This window comes from Orbicella faveolata, unplaced genomic scaffold, assembly GCF_042242905.1.
Source record: "Orbicella faveolata isolate gen_17 unplaced genomic scaffold, um_ofav_v1 contig_12, whole genome shotgun sequence".
In the NCBI taxonomy this organism is placed as follows: domain Eukaryota; kingdom Metazoa; phylum Cnidaria; class Anthozoa; order Scleractinia; family Merulinidae; genus Orbicella; species Orbicella faveolata.
The window spans coordinates 22,345,993-22,360,119 of record NW_028301539.1 but is presented as its reverse complement, the minus strand read 5'-3'; the positions used below and the strand labels follow the sequence as shown (position 1 = coordinate 22,360,119).

General features: G+C 40.0%; 1 pseudogene; it reads right to left on the bottom strand.

The window, feature by feature from the left end:
• Positions 1-1,858: 1,858 nt before the first annotated feature.
• On the bottom strand, positions 1,859-4,855 carry LOC149117203 (BTB/POZ domain-containing protein 6-like; annotated as a pseudogene).
• Between the last annotated feature and the right edge of the window lie 9,272 nt (positions 4,856-14,127).

Here is a 14,127-nt window from a genome sequence, read left to right as displayed (position 1 = left end):
TGAAAGAACTGTATTATCTAGCATTACAATTCGGAGTCCAGCTACGATTTTGACGGCTGCGAAGTACATATTTTTTTCCATTTCGAAGTGCGTGTCGCCTGTCGAGATCGCCGCGTTGTATAATTATATTTAGGCCGGGATCGACAATTTTCCGGTCCATTTGGGTTATAAAGGTACAAACAATGACTGAAGAGTTAGCTTAAAGCTCTTAAAGAGTTATAAAGATGTCAATGAACACGAAGAGTTGGTAATTTGACTTTACGGAACGTGCAAATTTCGGAGTGTCAAAACACTTTTACATTCAAATATTAATTTCCCCCGAAATGCAAGTTAAAATGCGATGCAGTCGTACTCCACTCTTGCCTACTTCTCCAGATCAATGATTGAAAATAGTTTTAACATAAGAGATAAGCAGAGATGTCGGCAAACAATATTCGAAGGTGAGGTAACTTTTCACTTCGGTATTGTCGACCGACCGTGAACACAAGCTACGCAAATTTGCATATTCCGTACTAGTGAAATCATGGAAAATCCTTCGACAAGATCTTGAAAAGAGGTTCAGTATACTTTCAGCTGAATGAATACATTTCTATTTCACTGTTATTTTGAATAAAATGTCCATTTTACGCACGCTAATAACCTGGGAGTCCTCGACTCACCAGTTTGCATTTCGGTTGACTGACAAGCGCATTCTTCTTTCAGCACAACAAACTCCGTCGGTAGCTATAGAGTCGAATCTTAATCGTTTGTTTCGCTTTCCTCATATATTTATAAATGCCTGATCCATTCTAAGTTTGTAATTTAGATGTATTTCGTTCCTCAAAGACGAAGCTCAAAGAGCAAAACAATTCTGTATTCGGAATGGCCATTGAGAAACACGGCCAGATTACAGGCGACCTCCGGCGTGTGTGTGTTTTTATTAAAATCCACAGATACATAGCTAGTTCACCAACTCGAAGCCTCAGCAATCTTCTTCGCGTCGTTGCAGAACGTAGGTTTCGTTTATTATTCGTTTAGACAAGTCTCTATTTCAAAACGCGATGCGTTTAGTTTACCGTGTAATTTCGTCACCTACAGTTTCGTCTGGGACTCGGAGGATCGTTTGCGCCCGAAATAGTCAGATGGCTTCCAGCTTATCCCAAATTCCTGTCTTATGCAGTACCTTGACAATTTCAAGCTTTCCACTACAGATAGAGAAGAATATACAGGCCATGAAAATCTCTAGGTTTTTACAGTAGCGGCGAACCCGAGATCGAAGAAATCCTCAATGGTCCCCCGGCTTTAGCTTCGCACAGATCAGCCCACCGTCTTTTTCTCGTTTCTGGTAGAGTTTCATCGAGATAGAGGTATTGAATGAAGAGGAATTCTCTATTCTACGCATCCTGTATTGCTACAGCCTCCAACAACATATCTTCCTTGCATTCTGCAACGATTTTGACACACACTATCGCATGTTCGCATACATTCTTCTCAGAAACAAAATTTTGTTATTCCCGAAGTGACGTCAAAAGTCAACTCGTCCCATTCTCCGCTATTCCTCGGTCGTGAACATGGAAAAGGGCAAATTTACAAACTTTAAAAATTCATAGAAAATTAACGAAAATAGCTACAACGATAATTTTTTCGCAGTGGTGATCAGGAGAAAAAGGAAACTTATATTAGCGAAAAATGGGGGGTTAGTGGCACTTTAATGCCACCTATATTTAATACTCTGAATTATATAAATACAGCTTTGAAAAAACAAGGGTACGCACTGGCAACCCAGTGATCTTTAACTGAGCACAAGTACATATCTTGTGCAACTGACATGTACAGAAAGCAAGAATAATTTGTGGGTTTTTTTTTTTTTTTTTGCATCTTTGGACATGTGATCAACATGAGGTTTCTCATAAGATGTGTTGGTCGAAGTATCAAATTCATAAGTCCTTCTCGCAGCTATTCACGGGATTGCTTTCTGTGTGAAGACCTGTGAAGCACAACATCACATTGCTGGGTGATTAAAAGTAGCCTTTAACATGACATGGCCTTTTTCGTGTATGATAGAGCAACTGTTTTGAGAGTTAGTTCAATGTAAATTCAAATTCAGAAAATTGTCCTTTTTGAGAAGTAGCGCGTGCCGCTGTTCTGCTACTGTAAAGAAATGTGACCCAGAAGAATGCTCTATACGAGATGGGCAACCACTCCCATATCAGGAAGGTGGACCACTGATAAGACCTTCAAAACAGTATTTGATATTAGCTTCTAAAATAATTGGATGTTCAAACATGATATCAAAGGCGTGATAATCACCTCCTTCACTCTAGAAAAGTTTAGACATAAATGTGCCTGTTTTGGTTGCTCGAGCAACACCACGCGGGGAATCGTTCACCTTTAGTGTCACAGCATATTCATTGTTTTCGCTTCCAAATAGACGTACTGAATACAGCTTTATGTCTTGTTCACCGAAACAACCAGTGGATCATAACCGGAAGAATACCCCCAACCGCTACCCAGTTTTCCTGATCTAAATCTGGTCAGCCGATGACGGACTGGTTGACCTAATTCTTGACACGCACTTATTTCATTTTGTCGACTTGAATTTCAAAAATCTCTACTCGGTCACGACATCTTGCGGTAAATAACCACTTTATTTACCGAGGGCAGCACCTAATATAGTGCACAACACTAATAAACTTGTGGCTCTTAATCTAAGATACGATCTATACTTACATATGTCTTAGGGTTCATGATAAAACTATGAAAGATTAAATTATGCCTATAATATTATTATACTTTGAATTGAAATAAAATGAGTCTGTTTAGGATTATATCGTTAATCAACAGATATTCTGCACATCTCGATCAGCCTATATTTTTTATTCTCTTCGATCTATTTTACAACTTTCGACTTACGCACAATGATACTTTTCAACATCCTTTTTTACAATCCATATGTTTTCTTCCCTAACTGAACAAAATGGAGTAGGTTAAGTCAGAATGGGTTGCGAAGGAGAATGCAAGTTCATACAGAGATCATTGTTCAGGAAATAATCAAACATGTAAAATTAAGGACGTTCGCGCGAAAATGTTCCAGTCGATAGATTTTTTAAAATTTTTACCGCAGTCAGATAATGCGTTACTTGTGTCAGAAATGCAAACAAAATTGGAGGTCACCGACTTCGTTTTAGAGATAAAGCATGTGGAAAACTACCCTGATTTGAAAAATTGGCGCACGTCATTCAGCATGATCTAGAGGGTTTATAGTTAAAAATATCGAAAGTGAGTCAACGGAGGCAAATGTTACCAACGTTTTCACAAAGATTAATCCTTTAAGAGCCGCACAGATAAACAAAGAGCTAAAAAAAAAAAAACGGAATTCGATGGTGCGTTTCGCAAAAAATTCAAACTTCTAATCGATAGATCTTCATCATGTTTTAGGCCATCTGCCCTATCATTGTTCATTTTATTACTTAGCGCGCTTGTTCCATGGCGTGGCGTGTGAATTTGCGTGCGCAGTAACGATGCGCAGCAACAATTAGCGTAAACGTCCTTAGGGGTCCCTCACAAATTCTTGGATATCACAGGTTGCAGCATGATATTTGCTTCATAAAATTTGCTTCTTTGCAAAAAAACAGATCAGCAGGGTTTTGCCAGTTCTTCGTAATTAACTGCAGTGAAAGTTTAGTCACGACGAAGAAGAAAACTGTTCCTCTTACTTTCTCTTACTCTCAGCGATGTTGGCGCCACACTAACCGAGCTTTGCGCCACAAGAAGAGCAAAACAAAAAACGTGCAGACGTCACAGCCTCACCACAATTGCAACATACCATGGGTTGTCTCTTTTTCGGCTCTTTGGATGCTTTTCGTGATCCAAACTTTGGCATATACAGAGTATAAACAGTCTCCGCCCCAACAGCTCCTTGACAACAAGCTCTGGTGGATTCAGAAAATCCCTCTGGGACCTTCAACACAGAATTAAAATACTTCACCATATCGAATGACTCTCTCGGGGTAAGGACCTCACTGTCAAGAACAACTTCAGCAAATTCCTTTTCTTTCATCACAGGGAAACGAATTGACTTTACGATCCGTTCTCCAAGGATCCTTCTCTTCACACAACCTTCTGCTGCTAGGCCTTGCTTTTTACATTCCTTTGAAGCCCAGCAATCGACGGCTTTGAATAATTCTACCTCCTTTACATTCAACGAATCTCTCTCGACCAATTCTTCCAGCACTGATTTTTCAATTGTCATGAAACCATCCGACTTCACAGCTTCTTCTGTCTTCTTATCGATAACTTCCCAGCAATGATTCTCCAGATCTTTCTCTTCGTACTTCTGTGCGTCTGGTAACACATGGAACACGTTTGATGCATCCAAATTTTCTCGAAGGAACTCTGTGCACTTGTCAGCGAGGGAAGGAAGCATGTATTTCTTGGCCAAATACAGCACTTGCATGACATTGTCTGCGTTCAAGTACACTTCATCGCTGTACATGAAACGAAACAACTCCAACAGGCTTTGATGATCGCAATCAGAGATATCGATTGAATCTTTCTTCTCGGCCAATTCACCGTAAAACATGGCATAAAATACTGGGCTACTGATCGCCAACAAGAACTTGTGAGCTGGAATCTTCTTCATACTTTCACTTCCGCCTTCAGCGTCTCGAACGACAAATTTCACATCGCTCAAGACCTTGTTGTTAAACATAAACTTACATCTTTCTCTGATTGTGCATCTAGCTGTCGAACTCCAATAACCTTCACTGGACACATCGAGAGACATCCTTGGACTGTTAAGTTTGGGTTTGATAAAACTTGCGATCGATTCTCTGCTAAGATTCCACCGAGATGAAACTTTCCTTTCGACGGTGTTACGCTAACGTCACGCATGCAAAACGACTGCACATCGCGGGCTCAATTTCGTATCCATATCCCCTTCACCCCTTTTGACCGAGCGAGTGCGAGGTCCAGTTGGGTAGATATTTTTCGGGCAGAAATTGCGAAAACTACTGTTTCTACATTTGCTTTTCTTCACTGTTCTGTAAGATGGAGATTGGAAGATTTGGTCTAAGGTCCTAGTGTGAAAACAACACGGAAAAGCGAGTCTGTTCTCAAACAAGTAAATTGTCACTAGGAGAACAGATTTGTGAAACTGTATATATGCAAACGTATGCTTTACTTAATTAAATGGTGCTGTGTTGGCGTCTTGGCGGTGAGCCGTAAATGTGTTGCTACTTTAGCGATCCCTTTTACACCTATCCGAGTTCTCCATACTGATTGACGACAAAATTTTTCTTGGGTCTGTAAAGACGATTTTGGTAATTTTAGTAAAAAGTACTTATTGACTGAGTGGGAGGGCCGGACGGGAAAATATTTGGCTCCAGGTCAGGGCGCACGGACCTCGCTGCGCTCGGTCCGTGCGTCCTGACCGAGAGACAAATGTTTTCCCGTCCGGCCCGACCTTACTCAGTCAATAAGCATTTTATCATATGACCACTTAACGGTTGAACCTAAATAGAACGCGATTACATAACATCAGACGGTCGTGCGCGGAAAAACTACAGAAAAGATTCTATTATAAAAAACTCAGTGTTATCTATTTCTTCGCGTCGAACAAGAAACTCACAATTCATCGAAAAACACGACTCATTTTCTCATATTTGTTTTTTAATGTCTACAATTACAATTCATGCTAAAAAGCCAACAGAAAGTTGACATAAAGTTGTCAAAAGTATGTCAAAACCATCAAAAACTTAGCGAGTGACAAAAGTTTGCTTCACGCTTCACTGAAATTGTTGACAAATTTTATTCGTCTGAAGACCCAAGAAAATGTCGGCGTCGTTTCAAGCTATTTGTCGACCTCTTGGATTCTCTTGAACAAGGGAGAACTACCAACTGAATATTAATGACACCGATGTTGGCTCCCGCAAACAGTACCTGGATTTGCTGACTTTGCTGGCTTTGCTGTGTAGTGGAAATTCAAGCGAGTTTTATTTTCTGGATGAACTGTACGGTAATGAACTTGTGTTCGTACTCAGTTTTTTCTCTTCAAACAACACTGATGTAGAAACTGCAGAGCAATTTATCCTACTGTACACAAGGTATGTTAGTGATTTCTCTTCTCCCCAACTCTGGAAACTCAAAGAAAAAATTTATATCGTACTTTGTTTTATTCGCGACTTGCCCGGTTTCTTGCTTTTGACCCACGATGAGTTCTTTGATGCTTTCCACTGAAAGAAGTTTCGCCTCAAGACTGTTTGCTTATTCCGAAGGTTAACTATCGGACAATTCATCCGGAAAAGTTGTTTTCTTGACCGCCTGTTTGCTTGTTGTTGGCTTAAGAAAGTTGTGAACTTCTTCAGTTGTGAGGACTGTTGACTTTCTTTCTGTGCTTTCGGAGTGAGTTGGAGACTGAAGTAGTTCTGCATCGGACAGTTCGCCTGGATAGTAAACTTCGCTCACTTTCATCACTCATTTTGAAGAGAACAAAATTTTGCAGCGACAAAATTGTTTTGTCATTAACTCGCATCGAGTTTCTAGTAGGGCCGTACGCATTACTAGTAGGGCCGTACGTGTTTTTCCGGCCCTATCACTTCGACGCGTACGGCCCTCATACGGGACCTTTTTTCTTATGGTTTTTTAAGGAAATTGCGCGCGGGGCCGTACGGATCATACGTCCATATTTCGCCTAAGTCATTAGTTCCCGATTACCTCTCTCGGTAGGTTTTGAAGCATGAAGTGATCTGTTCAAAGGTACTAGTATCACTTCCCCCTTGGAATTTATATCCATCTTTAGTATAATTTCCAGAGGTAAATATCAGAAATGGACATTGTGATTGCTCAAAAAGCTCATCACATGACGCTATATATCCACCCCACTAGGGGCTTGGTTACTAAGCTCGGAACCTTTGACCATCTCGGCAATCAAGTAAACATGACGGACAGTTTCTGAATGAAGTTTTCATTTGTTCGAAAGACATCACTCCAAGTCAAGGATATTTGAAAAGATGGGGAATTAATCAAATTGACTGCTGTCGCCCTTGGAGCCAGAATCTTTTCAAGAACTCGCATTCAAGGCATTTAGGAATCGTAAACGCAGTGGTTACGTTGATCGCCAGCAGGTCAGCGGGAGCGATTGACCGAAATTTATTTTTCTTCAAACTAAAGGTACTCATTTTTAGACGATGATGACATCTGTGAATGAAGTCAACAACGATAAAACAACGGTACTGGATGAATTTATTTTTCGTGGTGTTTCGCTCGTTCATTTTACTGCCGAACTCGATGAGTAAATTGATTCCCAATCGATGTACATGTAAGCTTATTATTAAAACTACGCCTGCATACATGTATGCACACGAACTGCGTCTTTGTTTTTACGTTTTAGTCCCTTATTTTGTAGTCTTTGATATTCACCTCAAAAAATTATATTAAAACAATTATTTGCCTCAGGCTTTGTGAACATTGGTGAATATTCACCCCGACTTCGTCTCGGTGGAATATTCACCAATGTTCACTTCGCCTTTGGCGAATAATTGTTAAATACACTGAAGAGGAGAGAGGTACTGTGAGTTCAGTGTCGTGACAAGGAACACAGCACAGGGAAATTGATCAGGAAATAAATATAAATCCCAAAATCTCGAATAAACTTAGGCTAAGGATAAGTTAGACTACGCTAACCATGAAGCATGATCAGTTTCAATCCCTCCTACTGATTGCCTATTATTGACTGTCTGTAGTGTCATATATCTTCTCTAGGTGATCAGTTTTCAGTTGACCTGAGTTGCTAACTTTTAGGGGAAATAAAATGCTGATGAACCATTTTTGGGACTGTTTTTCGATACCCAGTTCAACCTCGATAGTCATGCAGGAAGATGCACATGTTTGCTACCTTTAGGTCGGCATTGTAAGTTGAAAACGCATCGCATCTAATCATGATGAGATACATTTTTCGGCTTACTGCCGGAGTAAGAACAGATAGCATTCGCAGGGCGCCTATGTTCACTTCAAATCTGTCGATATCCGTTCTGATCAATTGGTGTATGAAAATTTTATGGACCTGTACTACAGTGTTAGCCTTAAGTAACCCGGCAGGGAGGGGGAAACTCCCGGCATACTATGAAAAGGCTGGGGATGCTCGTTGTCTCGCTTAAAGGTATAAATCAAGGAGTCTGTTACCACTTAGAGTGTTCAGGACGAAACGCCACTAACCGTAGCTGTCAGAACATCTTTTAGAGTGCACTCGAAGAAATAATCAAGAAAACAAGCTCTTATTTCCATTTTTAGGTTCAACTTTTGCTGGTCTCTCGATTTCCGTCTATTAACGGGAGTTCCTTTCTTGAACAAAGGTATCAGGGCCTATACCGTTTCAAGTTGTCTGAAGTACTGTTTTTCCTGGACTCAGTAGCGCGCGCTACGACTGACTGCCAGACGTCAGTATTAGTCGCGCGGGCGAGGACGCAAGTAACCCTAAGAAAAAACGAAAACAACTTCAGCACTTGAAAAGCGTTAAATCACTTTGTTGTACGTAGCGATAGTTTAAAACTCCCTTCAAACATGTGTTTATAAGCCTGGGGCCAAAGAAATATGATAAAAAAGGCCAATAAACAACCTGTAAAAGAGCTCTAATTTACTTCTGCTTCACATGCGATACATGGCATCACACGAGAACGCGTTTAAATAAAGTGCGTGCGCAATTCAATTCCCTTCCCTCCAAAAATCTACCGTACAACCAAAGATGAAATTTTCACCGTGATTTGCAGAGATAAATCGCGTTCAGAGCCATAACTTTTAAAAAAATCTGTAAGACAAATTTGGAGCTATTTTTGATATCAAATTTTCTTAGTTTGCGAAAAATCTGTCTTACAGATTTTTGTTTTACTTTGCATGAATGTTGAGTTAGAGCCAATTTCTAATTCCGGAAATTTTGAGGTGGGGTCATACGGGTAGATTTCGAGAAAAACATCATTTAATCTACTAGTGCCTAGTCTCTCCCTAGGTAATCGGTCGTTTATTTTGGCCATTTGTTGACGTTTAAATTAGATTAATTTGTTCAAGTCTCACATAGAATTGTACAAGACTTAAGCAAATAGTCAATAGAGAAAGGAAAACCATCTGGAATTTTTTTCAAAAAGAGTTAGAAGTTGGCTGTTGTAATCCATCAAAACCGTAGTAAGCCTCCTCAACTGGTATCTTTTAGGGGTCAAGTAAAGCTTGACCCACGCCTGGATTGGTCTCCTTTTCTCCTTTAGGGGTTTAATTCAATTTTTCCGACTAGTATCCCCGATCTTTTCGTATGGGAGTCCCCCACCCCACCCCAGCGGGTTTAATGAGTTTGCTATCTTCCACATAAGTATACCACCTGGAAATTAGCACGATTGGAGCTTCTCGTCTTTTAATTTTTTCTGTTACTGTTTCGCAAAAATCTCTATAAGGGGAACAGGGATGGTACAGCTGAGGGAGAGCGTTCGCCTTCCGAAAATACATCCCAGATTCGAATCCGGCCCAGTGTCATATGTGTCTTGATTAGGAGTCCATGGTTGAGTACGTTTGTTGTCGGTTTTCGCCTTCCTCCGAGGGTTTTCCTCCAGATACTAAGGTTATCCACTCTCCTTAAAAACCAACATCTCCAAATTCTAATTCGACCTGGATAGAGGACCACCATGATATTTCGCTTCCTCTCTAAATATTAAAATTTAGTTATTAATCATTAATTAATTACGATCTATTTATCAATGTTTGATGAATATTATTACTTTGTAAGAAATAACAACATTCACAGAGTATCTAAGATGACCGCAAACCCTGCATTCCAAATTAAATCTGTTCTGATCTGATCTGGTCTATGAAAATTAAAGGGGTATGCAATGTTAGTTTTGTGCTTACTGGAGTTAATTCGACATATTTGAGCTACTCGTTTTTCAGTTTTTTTTTTCTGCAAAAAGGTTAGCCGTGAACTGTGATATGATTTCATTTCATTGCAGTAAAATATATGATGAATCCATATCTAACCGCGAAGTAAAGGATAATTTTGATTGGTTGAACTAGTCCTTGACACCCACAACTAGTCCTTGAAACTTCAAAAATCTCGACTCGGTCACGACATCTAGTAAATAAATAAACTCTTTATTTATCGAGGGTAACACCTAATAGTATACAACACTAATAAAATTGGACCCCACTGGCAACTTCAGTACAGAATTAAAATTTTTCATAATGTCGAGTGACTTTTTCCTTGTGAGAATATCCCACTAGTCAAGGACAACGTAACATTGAAGAATTCTTTTTCTTCCATCACAGCCCGAGGGAAACGAATTGCTTTAACGATCCGTTCTCCATGGATCTCTCTCTTCCCATAACCATTTGCTTTTAGGCCTTGCTTTTTACATTGCATTGTAGCCCAGCAATCGACAGCTTTGAATAGTTAGTATGTTGGTAACGTACATACGTCGATCAGCGAGAATCGGTTTGAAAGCATCACAACCTCTACAAGAGGGGATTTGGATGTTTAGTCTAAGATAAGCGAGTAATGTCAAACACGGAAAATAAGATTGTTTTCACGGCAAACAATAAAGTTGTAACTAGAACAAAACTTTTGGAAAATTGTAGGCAAGTACCTGCTTTAGGTAATTAGAAGCGCTGTGTGTCTGCAGACAGAAAATAATTGGACATTCTCACCCTTAACTCTGACCGCGATACTTTATTGACGGATCGCCAAGCTAACAGCTTGGCAGTTTCGCGGGGCGTCTGGTCAGTAACAGATCCCAGATGACGTCAAAATGTGCTGAGAACAAAAAAGTGGCACAGGAACCGTTAGGTGAGTCAGTCTTTTAATGTTCTTACCACGCCCCACTCCTAGATTACTCTTCTCTGAGTGAGTCACTTGCTGAACAAAGCATTGTATGTCATTCTTGATTTATAATGTTAAATTTTGTTTAGTCACGGGAACAACAACGGCCAGTTTCATTACACAAAATCGTTGAAGTACCTAAGCAAAGCTGGTGTTACCACATCCTCGGAGTCCCAGGGACAATAAGTCAGAACGATGTGATATTTTCAAGGGGACGCGATAATTTTTGGACGAAAGTTTACATCAATAGCGGGAGCTCTCCCGCTCTTAATGCCAACTTTTGCCCGATAATAGCGCATCGTCCCCACAACACAAGCTGCCCTTGGGTCTCCGAAGATGGAGTTACCAGTGCACCGAAATGTACAGGGGGGAGGAGGGGGGGGGATGAACAGGGCTATGCAAATCCGCCAATCCGTGCCTTTTTTTCGCCAAATCCGTTGATCCGCCAATATTTTTGTTCAAATCCAAAACCACAATCACATACGGAAACTAAAGTATAAAAGTTCAAAAGTAAACTGGTAAATGTGAATGCCATTGTTAATTTCGCACAAATGGTACAGAAAGCAGCATACTTGATGGCTATAACATAGTACAATTCTAATGACAGTCTCACACCTGAGTTTAAGTTTGAAGAAAGATCTTTGATCCAAATTTCGTTTAGGACCAAAGATCCGAACATCAAGACAGGCACAATCCGGAATCCGCGCTATAATTTACAACTAATCCATGATCCACTGTGTTTTCAAAATCCACGAATCCGCTCGATTTACTGCAAAAATCCACAAGCCGTGCGCTTTTTAAGGCCAAATCCGTCGATACGAAAACCTATTCAACCCCCACTAACAACATTTTCATTAAACCAAGGCCTCAATAAAAGCTTGTTTGTTCGCTGAAAGTAACAAGATGTCTTTATTTCACAGTAATTTACTTTTATTTACTACAGAAAAACGCCTCCCACAGCTCATCAGTAATGTAGCTGGAATACAGATATGTTTTATAATAATAATAATAATAATAATAATATTTATTTATAAAATAAATGAGATACTACGCACGCTCTGATTGGTCAATAGAGTTGCTAAGGCAATGTTCTATTGTACCGGTAAACTACGGTTCCCGATCCACAGCAGCTCAACGCGGGAACTAGAGAACCCGTAACACTAGCGATAACAAACGTAGTAAGCAGTTTTGGCTTTCACTTTCTGAGATATCAATGATGCGAATATCTTTTCATTCAACATATACATGGAAAGTTGCAAGGAAAAACAGGGACCAGGACCATATAAAGCTTTATCTTTTTTTTTTTCTAGGGCAAAAAATTTACGCCGACACCGGTTACGCTTGAGATTAAAATTAAGGAAGTTTTAAACCCTTTTTTGGGTGTTTTCCACGGTCACTGGAGGACGAAGTCAGCTGGGCTTGACTGATCAATTTGGGTTGTCAAAAAAGTAGGGAAAAGATTTGCTTCTATCAGACATTTTGAGTTTAAACTCAATGCATGTATGCATACTACGATAAATGAATTTGGTTTCCATGAGCTTAGCTTTCAAGCAATAGTTTTCATTTAGCAAAATACAGAGACAAACACGGACTTCATAGCCTTCAGCATAAGTAAATAAATTCTGAATAAATTTCGGAAGCAGCGTTTCTATAACATACCTTTATTCCATTCACAAAATTTTGGAAAGTTATCGTTAAACACTACGTTGGATCACTTCGCCAAGCGTATGAAGTTTGAACTACTTGCAAACGTTTCGTAGAGTCTTTCGTCTTGTTACTCCGCGGATTTTTTTGTCCGGTGCTGAGGCTGTGCTTTCATTCTTTCAGTCGCTGTGATTGGTTTGTCGCGTCATCTCATGAATTTGATGAGAATAAGCAACTTGATCACGAAAGTACAATAAATTTTCCTCTCATTGACAGACTTTTTCCATAGTTATTTCCTAAAAGCAATAGAATACTCGAGACATGTAGAGAACACTCGCCTGCGGCTCGTGTTTTCTACATTTCCCTCGTGTTCTCAAATGCCCGTCGTGTTTTATCACAGTGTAATACACGGCTCAGGCTTCTTTATGTCAGTGTTAAATAAAACACTCGTGTCTATATAATCATGATCGATGCTAGTCCATCATATGCAGCTTATTTGCCGCTGCAGACACGTAAACAGTAGCGTCCATTAGGCGAGAAAATATATAAACAATAGCCTTCATTTGGCGCGAAAATATGCTCGGATATTTGTAGGCGGACATTATCTGTTCCGATAAGCGAACAGTTTTCCGAGAGCGTAGCTCGAGGAAAACTGTGAGCTTTGCGGAAAAGATAATGTCCGCGGACAAATATCAGAACATATTTCCAAAGTCAAATGGAGGCTATTGTGTTTATTATCTTTCAAATATTTTACACAGCGCAGGCAATTTTGAAAATTGGGGAATATTTAACAATTATTCCATGAGCGCGCGTTGGATATGAGATGGTAAATAGCCAACGAGGCCCGTAGGGCCGAGTTGGCTATAACCAATCTCATATCCAACAAGCGCGAATGGAATAATTGTTTTATTAAATTCGGTGCGTTTGTATTCTTGGAAATATAGCTTAATTTTATTGGATTTTAATTTTACAAAACGACCGGAAGTCGATGTGAAAAAAACAACAACAAGTGGGAAATCACATGACATGCGCGCCGTTTGTAAAATTAGTTGAATGAAAAATTTGAGAGCAAAGCAAACGAATTTGCTGAATGAAATTGCAATCAAGTAGAATTCAAGAAACGTCTATCAAATGAAGGAGATATAACCTTGGTCAGAAAGTTTGAAAAGCGTTCAAGTTCGAGTCATGGAGAAGAGCCAAATAATTGTGCACTTGCACATTGCCATCGTAACAATGCTGCGGAAAACTTTGATCGCCATGTGACACAGACGTCGTGCCAAAATTATTCTCGACAAGATCTCTCTCAGGATTCCCTTGCTTTGAAAGCCTTGTTGGTCAGTTTTAGAGTCAAGGACAGAAACTATCTTAGCGTCAGATTCATCTTCAGAATCTCCGAGGCCACCCTGGTGGTTTTTCGCGGCTGGTAAAGAACCGGGCTTACTTCGGTTCAGCTCAAAACACTCAACTCCTTGAGGTGTTTTTCGCAAGGACAGAATTGTTGGCGCTAGCTGTCGTTGATTCTGTCGTCGTCGTCGGCCAGGAAAGAGTCTGAGATAAAACTAGGTCGTCCTCTGTAGCTGTGCGGGATTCTTGCTCTCGGCCGATCCGAGCTTGCTTAGTCGAACAGTTTCCTCATCTGCTCATTGGAAACT